The 11,908-nt window shown below is 40.9% G+C and overlaps 1 protein-coding gene across 8 annotated transcripts in view; it reads left to right on the top strand.

Moving 5' to 3' along the window:
* Nucleotides 1-11,908, top strand: part of Pds5b (PDS5 cohesin associated factor B) — a 217,219-nt gene that overhangs the window by 4,319 nt on the left and 200,992 nt on the right. The window lies entirely within an intron of this gene.

Raw genomic sequence — 11,908 nt, 5'->3', positions numbered from 1 at the left:
TTTTTTCCCTGTCTTTTTGAAGCAGGGTTTCCCTGTAGCCCCAGTTGTCACTATGTAGACCAGGCTGGCCTTGAACTCACAGAGATCCGCCTGCCTCTGCCTCCCAAGTGCTGGGACTGCAGGTGTGCGCCACCATGCCTGGCTGGAAAAGGTAGGATATTTTAAAGGAACGCTCCATATCCCGAAGTATATCCCTTAAAGCTGAGATTCTTCCAGGCAGGCTTAGTTAGCCTGGAAATTGAGTATTTAAAGAATTGTATAATTAGGGGGGAATCACTGAAATGGCTCAGTGGATAAGGGCACTTGCTTTCAACCTTGGCAACCTGAGTTTGAACACATAGTGGAAGGAGAGCTCTGACTCCAGAAAATTGTCTTCTGACCTCAGCAGGTGCATGTGTGCACTTGTATGCACACACAATAAATCGTGAAAAAATTATATATTTTCAGTTAAAAAGTTGTATATATAAAGAAAAACCAACCCTTTGATTGGTAGAGAAAGCTGAAAATAAAAATTACAGTTCCAGGTGGCCATGGTGGTGCACACCTGTAGTCCCAGCACTTGGGAGGCAGAGGCAGGCGGATCTCTGAGTTTAAGGCCAGCCCGGTCTACATAGTGAGTTCCAGGACAGCTGGGGCTACAGGGAGACCCTGTCTCAAAAGGATCAAAAAAAAAAAAGGTTACAGTTCCTACGGTTAACAAATTCCATAGTATTTACTTAAAAATATTTATAGAAAAAGTATTAAACTTTTATACTTTAAAAAAACACTTTTTTTCTTCAGTGTTGCAGAGTTCTTTTCATGTTGCCACGTAGAAATAAATATAATTTAAAAATGAATTTTTTTTTTTTACATCTCAGCACTTGGGAGGCAGAGGCAGGTGGATATTTGTGAGATTGAAGCCAACCTGGTTTATGTAGTGAGTTCAATCCAGCTGGGCTATAGGGAGACCCTGTCTCAAAAAGACAAAAAAAAAAAAAGAATATTTTATTAAAGTACATACCATAACTGATGGTATTAGCCAGCAATAGGGTAGGTACCATTGAACTTCATTAAACTCTTTTTTTCTATTTGATGTGCCAAGCTTGTCTTGTTTTGAGCTTGCATTTCTTTGAGTGAGTGTAAACATTTGTTGATATGCTTATTGAGGGGCGGTTTCTTGCTGCACGTGCTTTAGTTCCAGTAGTTTAATTTACTTACCAGTTTTCCCCCTCTTACCTATGAGCTAAGGATAGCTGAGAGAGAAAGGTGAGACTTGACTTTTGCTTGTAGGGTTTTTTTTGGTTTTTGAGACAGGGTCTCCGTGTAGTCCCAGCTGGCCTGGAACTTGCTATGTAGACCAGGCTGGCCTGGATCTCACAGAGTTCCACCTGCCTCTGTCTCCTGATTGCTGGGTTAAAGATGCACACCACCACACCTACCAAGACTTTTGACTTTTGAAGAGGAATAAGATTTCGGAGATAATGACACGTTGAGGGGCCTTGTTCCTCCAAAGGGAAAGGTGACTCTGCTAGGCTTTGAGCAGTCCAGCCAGAGTCAGTATGAGATTATTGAAAGCTCTCGACTTGGTCAACATAGGTAGAGAAGAGGCAGAGCCAACAGAAGGAAGACTTGGGAGTCAAAGTAGATGAATAAATACTGTGGAGAGTCAGCTCTGCCTTGTATATCTGCTTGTTCTCCCATCACGCCCCACTCCTACCTTCAAGTGTTAGTTCATTTTCATTCATACTGTCATTTGACTCACTACTCTGGTGTGGTTAGCAGTCTGGACTTTGTTTCTGCAGACTTGAGGGCTTAGCTTCTCTCTCTCTTTTTCTCCTTTTATCTCTTTTTTCCTTCCTTTTTTTATAGTGCAGAAAGATAAAGACCTTTAATCACATTTCCTTAAGGTTTATAAAACAAAGTCTATGCAGTATCTTTTTTACATTATCATAGACAGGACAATTTGTTGACTGACTTGATTCTCTAATAACTGTCCATTCTTTTTTTTGAGGAAGGATCTCCCTGTAGCTCCAGCTGCTCCAGCTGTACTGGAACTCACTATGTAGACCAGGCTGGCCTTGAACTTACAGAGATCCACCTGCTTCTGCCTTCCAAGTGCTGGGATTAAAGGCATGTGCCACCACGCCCGTCAACCTTCCATTCTTTATACAATAAATTACATCTTCCATAAAATTCTTTCTTTCCTTTTTTAAATTTAAAAAATTGTTTTTAACAGGTCTCCCTATAGCCCCCCAGCTGGCATAGAACTCACAATGTAGACCAGTCTGGCCTTGATCTCACAGAGATCTGCCTGCCTCTGCCTCCGTAATGCTGGGATTATAGGTGTGTAACATCACACCTGACTGAGCTTTTCTCTTCTTTTTTTTCTTTTTTTTTAAAATTCTTTTGACAGGGTGTTCCTGTAGCCCCAGTTGGCCTGGACTCACTATGTAGACCAGACTGGCCTTGAACTCAACAGAGATCTGCTTTCCTCTGGAGTGCTGGGATTAAAGGCGTGTACCACCACACCTGGCTCTGACTGAGCTTTTCTTTTTATGTGTATGTGTGTATTGCCTGCATGTTGGTCATGTCTTGCAGTGCCCGTGGAGAACAGAAGAGACTGTCGGATCCCCTGGAACTGGAGTTACAGTTGTTAATTGCCATGTGGGTGCTGGGATTCGAACCTGGGTCTTATGCAAGAACAGTCAGTGTTGTTAACCGCTGAGCCATCTCTCCAGCCCCCTGAGCTTTTCTTAAAAGAGAAACCAACTATCCTTCAAACCGGTGAAAGGGAGCAGTTGATTCCTGGCATCCTTTAATTCTGTTTCCTCATCCTTAGTACCTCTTTGTAGATATTCTGTTGGAGTGCCAGTGGCCTTACATGATGAAGTGTACAGAAAACTTGGGATGTTGGTATGTCTCCAAGAGCTTTGCTTCTCTTTCATTCCTGTATAGTGTATTCTCCTCACTCTAGCTCCCTCCTTCCCTTCTTTCCTTCCCTGTGGCTATGGGTGTTGTGGGACACTGTACACCACAGTGCACTTGATGTAGGTCAGAGGACTGACAAGTTTTCCAGAGTAAGTTTCACCTTCCACCTTGGGTCCCCCCCCTCCTTTTTTCTTTTTGAGAAAGGGTCTTCTTATGCTACCTGACTGGCTCTGAACCCAGTATGTATACCAGGTTGGCCTTGAACTCACAGAGATCTGCTTGCCTCTGCATCCCAGAGTGCTGGGATTAAAGGTGTGGGCAACCACGTCCAGCCTCGCCTTGTTTTTGAGGGAGGGTCTTTCTTTGTTTTTTCTTTTTTGCTGCATGCTGCTTCAGTGAACTATTGGTGATTGTCCATTCCTTACCTCCCATCTCACTATAGCAGTGTTGGGAGTATAGACCTAAGCCCTTGCATCTGGCTTTTGAAAATAATGTGGATTCCAGGGATGGAACTCAGGTCCTCAGGCTTGCAAAGTAAGAGTTTTTACCCACTGGCCTCAGCTTAAAAAAAAAAAAGGATGGTTGGGGCGGGAGAGATGGTTCAGCAGTTAAGAACATTGTTCTTAACTGGCTGTTCTTGCAGAAGACCCAGGTTTGAATCCAGTACCCATGTGGCTGCTAACAACTGTGTGTAACTCCAGTTCCAGGGGATCTGACAGCATCTTCTGTTCTCTGAGGGTTATGCACGACATGGGTGCATACATGCATACGGGCAGGCAAATACATGCATACACATAAAATAAAAATAATAAAATATTTTTGAAAAAGGGGGTGGCTCAATGGTTAAAAGCACTGGCTGCTCTTGAAGTTTAGTTCCCAGCACCTATGTGGTGACTAACAACTGTTTATGACTCCAGTTCCAGGGGATTCAACACTGTTTTCTCACCTCTTGGGCATTGCACAGCAGAGGTACACTTTCATATATGTAGGCAAACCACTTATACACATAAAAAATTAAAAAAATTTTAATAAAAAATTGAAATGAATGTTTTCTTAGACTTAGTAGATGATTGGTTTAAAATATTCTTGCCTGTCTCCATGTCCCACCATACATGCATGTTACCATCAACTGACTGGCCCTGTTGTCATGTTTACCCCTACTCTAGGCCATTGGTTCTCAAAGGCATGATTTTTGGATCCTGTGATTCATCCTACCTTCAAAAATTTGCCAGTGCCTGGAAATGTTTTAGTTACTACAAATAGGGAATAGTGTGGGTTTGCTACTAGTGGGTAAAGGCCAGGCATGGGGTCTGCTAAACATTCCATCCATATATCAAGCAGCCTCCATCACAGACAGTTAACTGGCCTAAAATGTCAAATGTGTTAAGGTTGAGAAACTGTTGTCTAGGCAAAATTGGTCTAGGAAGCTGGCAGTCCTCTTTAGCTTAGCTGAATTAGCATGTCCACCAACTTTGACATGACAGTCAAGTAGCAGTAGTTAGGCTTCACCTCTTCTTCCACTATAGCTCTTGAATACTTTCTCCCTCTCTCTCTTTAGGACCTTTTCAGCTTTTGACTTTGCTTTTCGCTTAGTCTTATGATGTAGCATAATTAGGTCAGGTCTTTATAGTCTTCAGAAGTTATAGCTTTTAAGACTTGAACATCCATAGAATATTTAAGCATTTGATAATGTGCTTAATGATTGAAGTTCTTTCCTCAATCAAGGAAGGTGCAGAAGAGCAAAACTGTTACTCATTTAACTTAAAGTCAAGACTGCTTGAATTTTTATCTTGTCTCTGTTACTAACTAACCAGTTTTTCCAGGTCTCAATTTCTTAACATTTTAATTTCTTAACATTTAGTTTTTTGAATTTTAATTTTATTTATTATTATTGTTATTATTTTTTTGTCTTTTTGAGACAGGGTCTCCCTGTAACCCCCAGCTGTCCTGGAACTCACTATGTAGACCAAGCTGGCCTTGAACTCACAGAGATCTGCCTGCCTCTGCCTCCCAAGTGCTGGGACTACAGGTGTGCACTACCATGCCCGGCTTATTTATTATTTTTATTTTATATGTATGAGTATATTGCCTGCATGTATGTAAGTGCACTCATGTTGTGTAATGCCCAAGATCAGTAGCTGGGTCAGATCCCCTGGAACTGGAGTACAGATGGTTGTCAGCTGCCATGTGGTTGCTGGGAACTGAACCCGGGTCCTCTTCAAGAGGAGCTACTGCTCTTAATTGCTGAGCCATCTCTCCAGCCCCCTAGATAACATTTTTTTGGCGGGAGGGTCTTTTTGAGACCTTCCTGTAGCCCCAGCTGTTCTGGAACTTGCTATGTAGACCAGGCTGGCCTTGAACTCACAGACATCTGCCTGCCTCTACCTCCCAAGTTCTGAGATCAAAGGCATGCACCATCACGTCCAGCTTCCAGATAACATTTTATAAAACAGCTTTGGGGCTGGAGAGATGGCTCAGTCTTTAAGAACACTGGTTGTTCTTGCAGAAGACCCGGGTTCGAATCCCAGCACCCACATGGCAGCTAACAACTGTCTATAACTCCAGTCCCAGGGGATCCAACAGCCTCTTCTGACCTCAACAGGCATTGCATGACACGGGTGCACTCACATGCAGACAATACACGCATGCACATAAAATAAAAATAATAAAAAAAAAGCTTTACTTGTAATTCATGTGTCATGCGGTTTTGTCCACTGGAAGTATACAGTCACTTCTTTTCCAGTATATTTATAGATTCATGCAACCTTTACCACAGCCTGATTTTTGGAGCATCTTGTCTCCTGTTCTAAAGAAGCTTCAAAGCTATTAGATGTTACTTCCCAGCACTCCTGTGTCATTAGTATTTGGGATACTAAGCTAGGGCAATGCTTAGTTTAGCTTAGCTTGGGGACAAATATGTAAGCACACAGTAAAAAAATGCTTATAACTTTCATGTTGCTGCTAAATGACTGCCTCTGGTAGCCACATTCACACTTTTTTTTTTTTTTTTTTTTTTTTTTTTTGAGACAGGGTCTCCCTGTAGCCCTAGCTGGCCTGCAACTGCCTATGTAGACCAGATTGGCTTTATCTCACAGAGATCCGCCTGCTTCCCAAGTGCTGGGATTAAAGGGGTGCATCACCACACCTGACTCAGCATTTTTAAAGTGTACTTGGTACTTGCTCCTGTTTCAGAGGACTGGTGTTTGGTTCCTAGCACCAATATCGGGCAGTGCACAACTGCTTAAATAACTCCAGCTCCAAGGGATCTGATGACCCCTTTGGGCTTTGAGGGAACTTATATGCACATGGCATGCACATGGCATGTGCACATGCACACATGTATATATATACACACACATAAATAAAACTAATAAAAAATAAAATCTAGCTGGGCGTGGTGGTGCATGCCTTTAATCCCAGCACTCAGGAGGTAGAGGCAGGCCTGGTCTCCATAGTGAATCCAGGCCAGCTGGGGCTACAGGGAGACAGGGAGACCCTGTCTCAAAAAGACACTCCCCCCCAAAAAAGTAAATCCCTTTTTTTTTTGACCCATCTACTTTTCTTGTGTTCTCATATACATTTTTAAGTTAGTTTCTATTAAAAAAGTATGGCCCCTCCTTTAATCCCAGCACTTAGGAGGCAGAGGCAGGCAGATCTCTGTGAGTTCAAGGCCAGCCTGGTCTATGTAGTGAGTTCCAGGACAGCTGGGGCTACAGAGAGACCTTGTCTCAAAAAGACCAAAAAAAAAAAAAAAAAAAAAAAAAGTATGGACCCTGATTAGGATTGCATTAATCTATAAATACAGAGATAACTGACCCTTTAACAATAATGAATTTGGTAGGCTCTGACAGGGACTCTATCAATACCCACATTCTAGTAGTTGTACTCTTTGGTAGTCATTGTCCACATAGTATCAGTGTGGGTTTATGTGACAGTAATGGTTTGTTACTTCTGATAACAGGGTATAAAAGACACCGGCTTGTGTATTCTCTATTTTTTTTGGAGTATTGTCTTCAACATCTATATGATAGAGAACTGAGGTCCAGTAGCCTTGAGTGACTTTGGAAACACATCCTCCATCTCCTGTTGACTGAAAACCTACCTATAGTTTGACTGTAACATCAGAGATTTTGAGTCATTGGGAATCTAACCCAGGCCCTTCCTTGCTTTTGCTAGGCAGAGTACTCTACTTCTGAATTTTATACCTAACCTTGTTCCTGGATTCTCTTTCTTTTATTTATTTTTTTGTGTATGACTATATTGCCTGCATGTATATAAGTGCATCTGTGTTATACAATGCCCATGGAACTCAGAAGAGGGCATTGAATTCCCCTGGAACTGGAGTTTCGGATGGTTGTTAACTGCCATGTAGATGCTGGGAATTGAACTCAAGTCCTCTGCAAGAGCAATTGGTGCTCTTAAATGTTGAGTCGTCTTGCCAGCCCCTGAATTCTTTTTATTTTCTTTAAATAATTTTCTTTGGTTTATTTTTATTTTATGTGTTTGAGTGTTTTCCATATATATGTGTGTGTGTGTGTGTGTGTGTGTGTGTGTGTGTGTACCACATGCATGCAGTGCACAGGGAGGCTAGAAGAGGGTATTAGATCCCCTGAAACCGGAGTTTCCAGACGGTTAAGAGCTGCTACTTGAGTCCTTGGAACCAAATGTAGCAAGTGCTCTTAACTGCTCAGCCATTCCCTCCCTCCCTCTCTCCCTTCCTCCCTGTCTCTCCCTCCCTCGCTGTCTCTCCCTCCCTCCGTCCCTCCCTCCCTCCATTCCTCCCTCTCTTCTCCCTCTTTTTTCTTAAAATTATTTACTTTTTTTTTTATGTGTATGAGTTTTTTGCCTCTATGTAAATGCATAATGCCATACAATGCCTGTAGAGGTCAGAAGAGGGCATTGAATTCCCTTGTGGAGTTAGGGAGGATTATTAGCTGCCATGTGGATCCTGGGAACCAAATCCTTGTCCTCTGGACAAGCAGAGTCATTTCTCTTAACAGCAGAGTCATCTCTCCAGCCCTTTTTTCCCCCTTAAGACAAGGTCTCTTGTAATTCAAGATGGCCTTGAACTCTGTGTAACCCAGACTGGCCTTGATCTCACAGTGATCTTCCTGTCTTAGCCTCTGACTGCTGTGGTTATAGTTAATGTACCAACATGCCCAGCTTTCCTCTTTTTAAGCTGTACTACTTTGTAATTTTTAAAAAATTTATTTTATGCGTATGAGTGTTATGCCTACATGTGTAAGTGCACCTGTGTCGTGCAGTGCTCGAAGAGGACAGAAGAGAGTGTGGGATCCCCTGAAACTAGAGTTATGGGTAGTTGTTAAACACCATGTAGGTGCTGGGAACCAAACGCAGGTCCTCTGCAGGAGCAGCCAGTGCTCCTAACTGCTGAGCCATCTCTCCAGCCCCACTTTGTAATTTTTTAATAGGTGCTCTAGGAATTAAGGTAGTTACCATTAACTTTCACACTTAGCATTAACATTATATCACTGCTTATAACATGAAGAACCTTATAAAGTATAATTGCACCTAGCCTTGTGCTATTTGTTATTTTGCTTCAATATGGGTTTTTTTTTGCTTTAGTTATCTTTTGAAAAATTCAGCTGAGAAGATAGAAAGATAGAGTCTTTTATAGACAGTTACGTATTATTTCAGGTTTTGTATATTTGAGCTAAGCTTCATTTACTGTCACTTTCCATCAACTTGAAAAACTTCCTTTCTTTTTTCTCTTTATTTAAAAAAAATTTATTATTGCCGGGCATGGTGGCACACGCCTTTAATCCCAGCACTTGGGAGGCAGAGGCAGGCGGATCTCTGAGTTCTAGGCCAGCTTGCTCTCTGTAGTGAATCCAGGACATCTGGGGCTACAGGGAGACCCTGTCTCAAAAAAAAAAAAAAAAATTTATTTAAACATTTTTTTAGAAAGGTTATTTATTTTCTATTGAGTTTTTGTGTATTTCATACATGAAATCATCTTTTAAAAATATTTTTATTATTTTTATTTTATGTATATGAATGTTATGCCTACATGTAGGTAAGTGCACCAGTGCCATGCAATGGCTGTGGAGGACAGAAGAGGCTGTCAGATCCCCTGGAACTGGAGTTATGGACAGTTGTTAGCTGCCATGTGGGTGCTGGGGTTCGAACTTGGGTCTTCTGTAAGAACAGTCAGTATTCTTAACCACTGAGCCCCTTAATTTTTTTTTGGTCTTTTTGAGATGGTCTCCCTGTAGCCCCAGCTGTCCTGGAACTCACCATGTAGACCAGGGCCTTGAACTCACAGACATCTGCCTGTCTCTGCTTCCCGAGTGCTGGGATTAAAGGTGTGTGCCACCACACCTGGCAAATTTTCAACAATTTTATGTGTACTTTTAAAAATATTCGATTTGGAATTTGCTAAGCTTATTAAATTTGTAATTGATATTCCCAAAGTTTGGGGTATTGTAACCATTACTTAAAAATTACTTTCCTTCTGGGCGTGGTGGTGTGCACCTTTAATTCCAGCACTCAGGAGGCAGAGGCAGGTGGATCTCTTGTGAGTTCGAGGCCAGCCTGGTCTACAAAGTGAGCTCCAGGCCAACTGGGGCTACAGAGAGACACTGTCTCAAAAGTCCCCCCCCACCAAAAAATTACTTTCCTTACCCCATTCACTTTTTGAGATCCATGTTACACATTTCTTACAGGTCTGTGAGTCTTTTATTTATTTATTTATTTTTTAGTTTGAATTTTTGCTTATCTGTTACTCTTTTTAACAGATTATTTCTTGTGTGCTGTTAAGTCCATTTTCAAACATTGTACCCTTCAATTCTAATTTTTCATTAAAAAATCCTGTGCATCTGCTGAGGTTTGTCATTGTGACCATGATTTTCTTTATATGTTGAGTATATTTAAATTGGTGCTTTAAAGTCTATGTCATCTGGATTATTTAAAATAATCTTTTTCTACTGATTATACTCTTCTCATTTGCCATTTGGTCACAATTTCTTCTTTTTCATATCCAGAAAGTTGTGATTATGGAGTGGACATTGTGGATTATATATACCTCTAAATTCTCTTTTTCTCTTAAAAGTGTATTTATCTTAAATTATGTGTTTGTGTGTGCATGTGTGAGAGTGAGTGTGCATATAGTGTCTGCAGAGGCCAGAGAGGGCGTCAGAGCCTCTGGAACTGGAGTTACACATGTGGCTGCTGGGAACTGAACTCTGGTCCTCTGTAAGAGCTGTACATATTCTTAACTTCTGAGCTGTCTCCCAGCCCCCACTTGATCTTCCTTTCACAAATATAGTTGAGTCTATACTTAATAGCTGAATATCTTGAATTTGTGATGTTGTGTTTTACCATGAGTGATGTAGGAAACCTGAGCTGTTGCCTTCACTTGGCCAAGGTCATGTCTCTTCTGCAGTGGGTAGCAGCTAAGGTTCTAGCTTTCTGTCAGCTTCTTAGTTGCTTTCTTCTGGGATCCTTGAGATCTTCCCTAAGTGTATGAAGTTTAGGGATCAGTGAAAAATTTGAAGGAGTTTTAAATTTTTGAGGCTATGCCTGTTGTGGTCCTGACCTTTTTGAATTTCACCTCCTGTTTTCAACCACTTTGTAGCCACGAAATCCAGAAAACTTGTAGTTTTTTGTTTGAGTTCTAGCTGTCCTATATTGTTGCAAACACTGGGAATACTCTTGGGAAAAGCTGTGTAACTTTGAATTGTCCTCAGTGTATTTCTCTTCTTTCAGTGCTCAAATCTCCATTGTTTTCTTGCTCTTGATTGCTTTCCTCTGCTTGCAAATCATTCTTATTTCTGTTTTTTTAAAAAATATTTTTATTTATTATTTTTATTTTATGTGTATGCATGTATTGCTTGCATGTAGGTAAGTGTGCCTCTGTCATGCAATGCCTGCAGAGGACAGAAGAGACTGTCAGATCCCCTGGAACTGGAGTTATGGACAGTTGTTAGCTGCCATGTGGGTGCTGGGTTTCTAACCCGGGTCTTCTGCAAGAACAACCAGTGTTCCTAACTACTAAGCCATCTCTCCAGCCCCTTGTTTGTTTTTTGAACCAGGGTCTCACTGTGTGGAAGTCACTATGTAGACTAGGCTGGCCTCAAACTCACAGAGATCTACCCGCAAATATGTGCGCCACCACGGCTTTCAAATCATTTCCCAAAGTATTTTTCCAGAATTTGTAATTAACTGTGGAAAGGTTAGTTTAATTAGTTGGATAAATACTAAGCTACTATAATCAGAGAACTGTTCACAGATTGATTTTCAGTCAGAGTATGCCTTAAACACTGTTACTGGGTTTACATACGTCTTGTTTTAGAATTGTGTATTTTTAGAAGGTAGAAACTCGCTATTGCTTTCTTATACATTCTTAATCTGAATAGGTAATTTAGTAGACCAAGTGCTAAAAGATGTCTGGTGAAAAGGGCAGCTACATTTCTATAGTTGTTGTTACCAGAAGCCACCTAGTACATAGCAGTGGTACACATAGTACCAGATAATATTGGCAACAAAATGCCATTTTTCAAAAAAATTTTTCTTAACTTTACTTTTGGTGTTTGTACATTGAGGAAAAAGTACTAAAATATGGATGTTTGTCTGAATGGCTTCTGTTCCAAATAGTCTATTGTGTATCTCTTTTAAAAATGGTTAACTGGGACCAGCTCAAGTCCTTAGAGGATCTTGTACAAAACTCTTTAGACTTATTGCACACAACGTTGTTTATGGCTCCCACTTTAACTACAGAGATCTTAAGGTGTATTTAAGAGCTAACTTGAGTGAGTTGGTTTTAGAGATGGAATGTTTTTTTAATAGATTTATTGCTTTGTGTTAGCACAAGTCTAAGGATGGTATTAGTACTGTCAAAATACATATGCTAAGATTTGTTGATATTTTTTATTTTTTAAATTTTTTGGTCTTTTAAAAAAAATTATTTATTTTTATTTTATGTGTGTGTGTGTATTGCCTGCATGTAGGTAAGTGCACCTGTGTTGTGCAATGCCCTCAG

This window comes from Nannospalax galili, unplaced genomic scaffold (genome assembly GCF_000622305.1).
Source record: "Nannospalax galili isolate Female #2095 unplaced genomic scaffold, S.galili_v1.0 scaffold768, whole genome shotgun sequence".
In the NCBI taxonomy this organism is placed as follows: domain Eukaryota; kingdom Metazoa; phylum Chordata; class Mammalia; order Rodentia; family Spalacidae; genus Nannospalax; species Nannospalax galili.
Note: the sequence above shows the minus strand (reverse complement) of the source record. Positions and strands in the feature narration are given on the sequence as shown.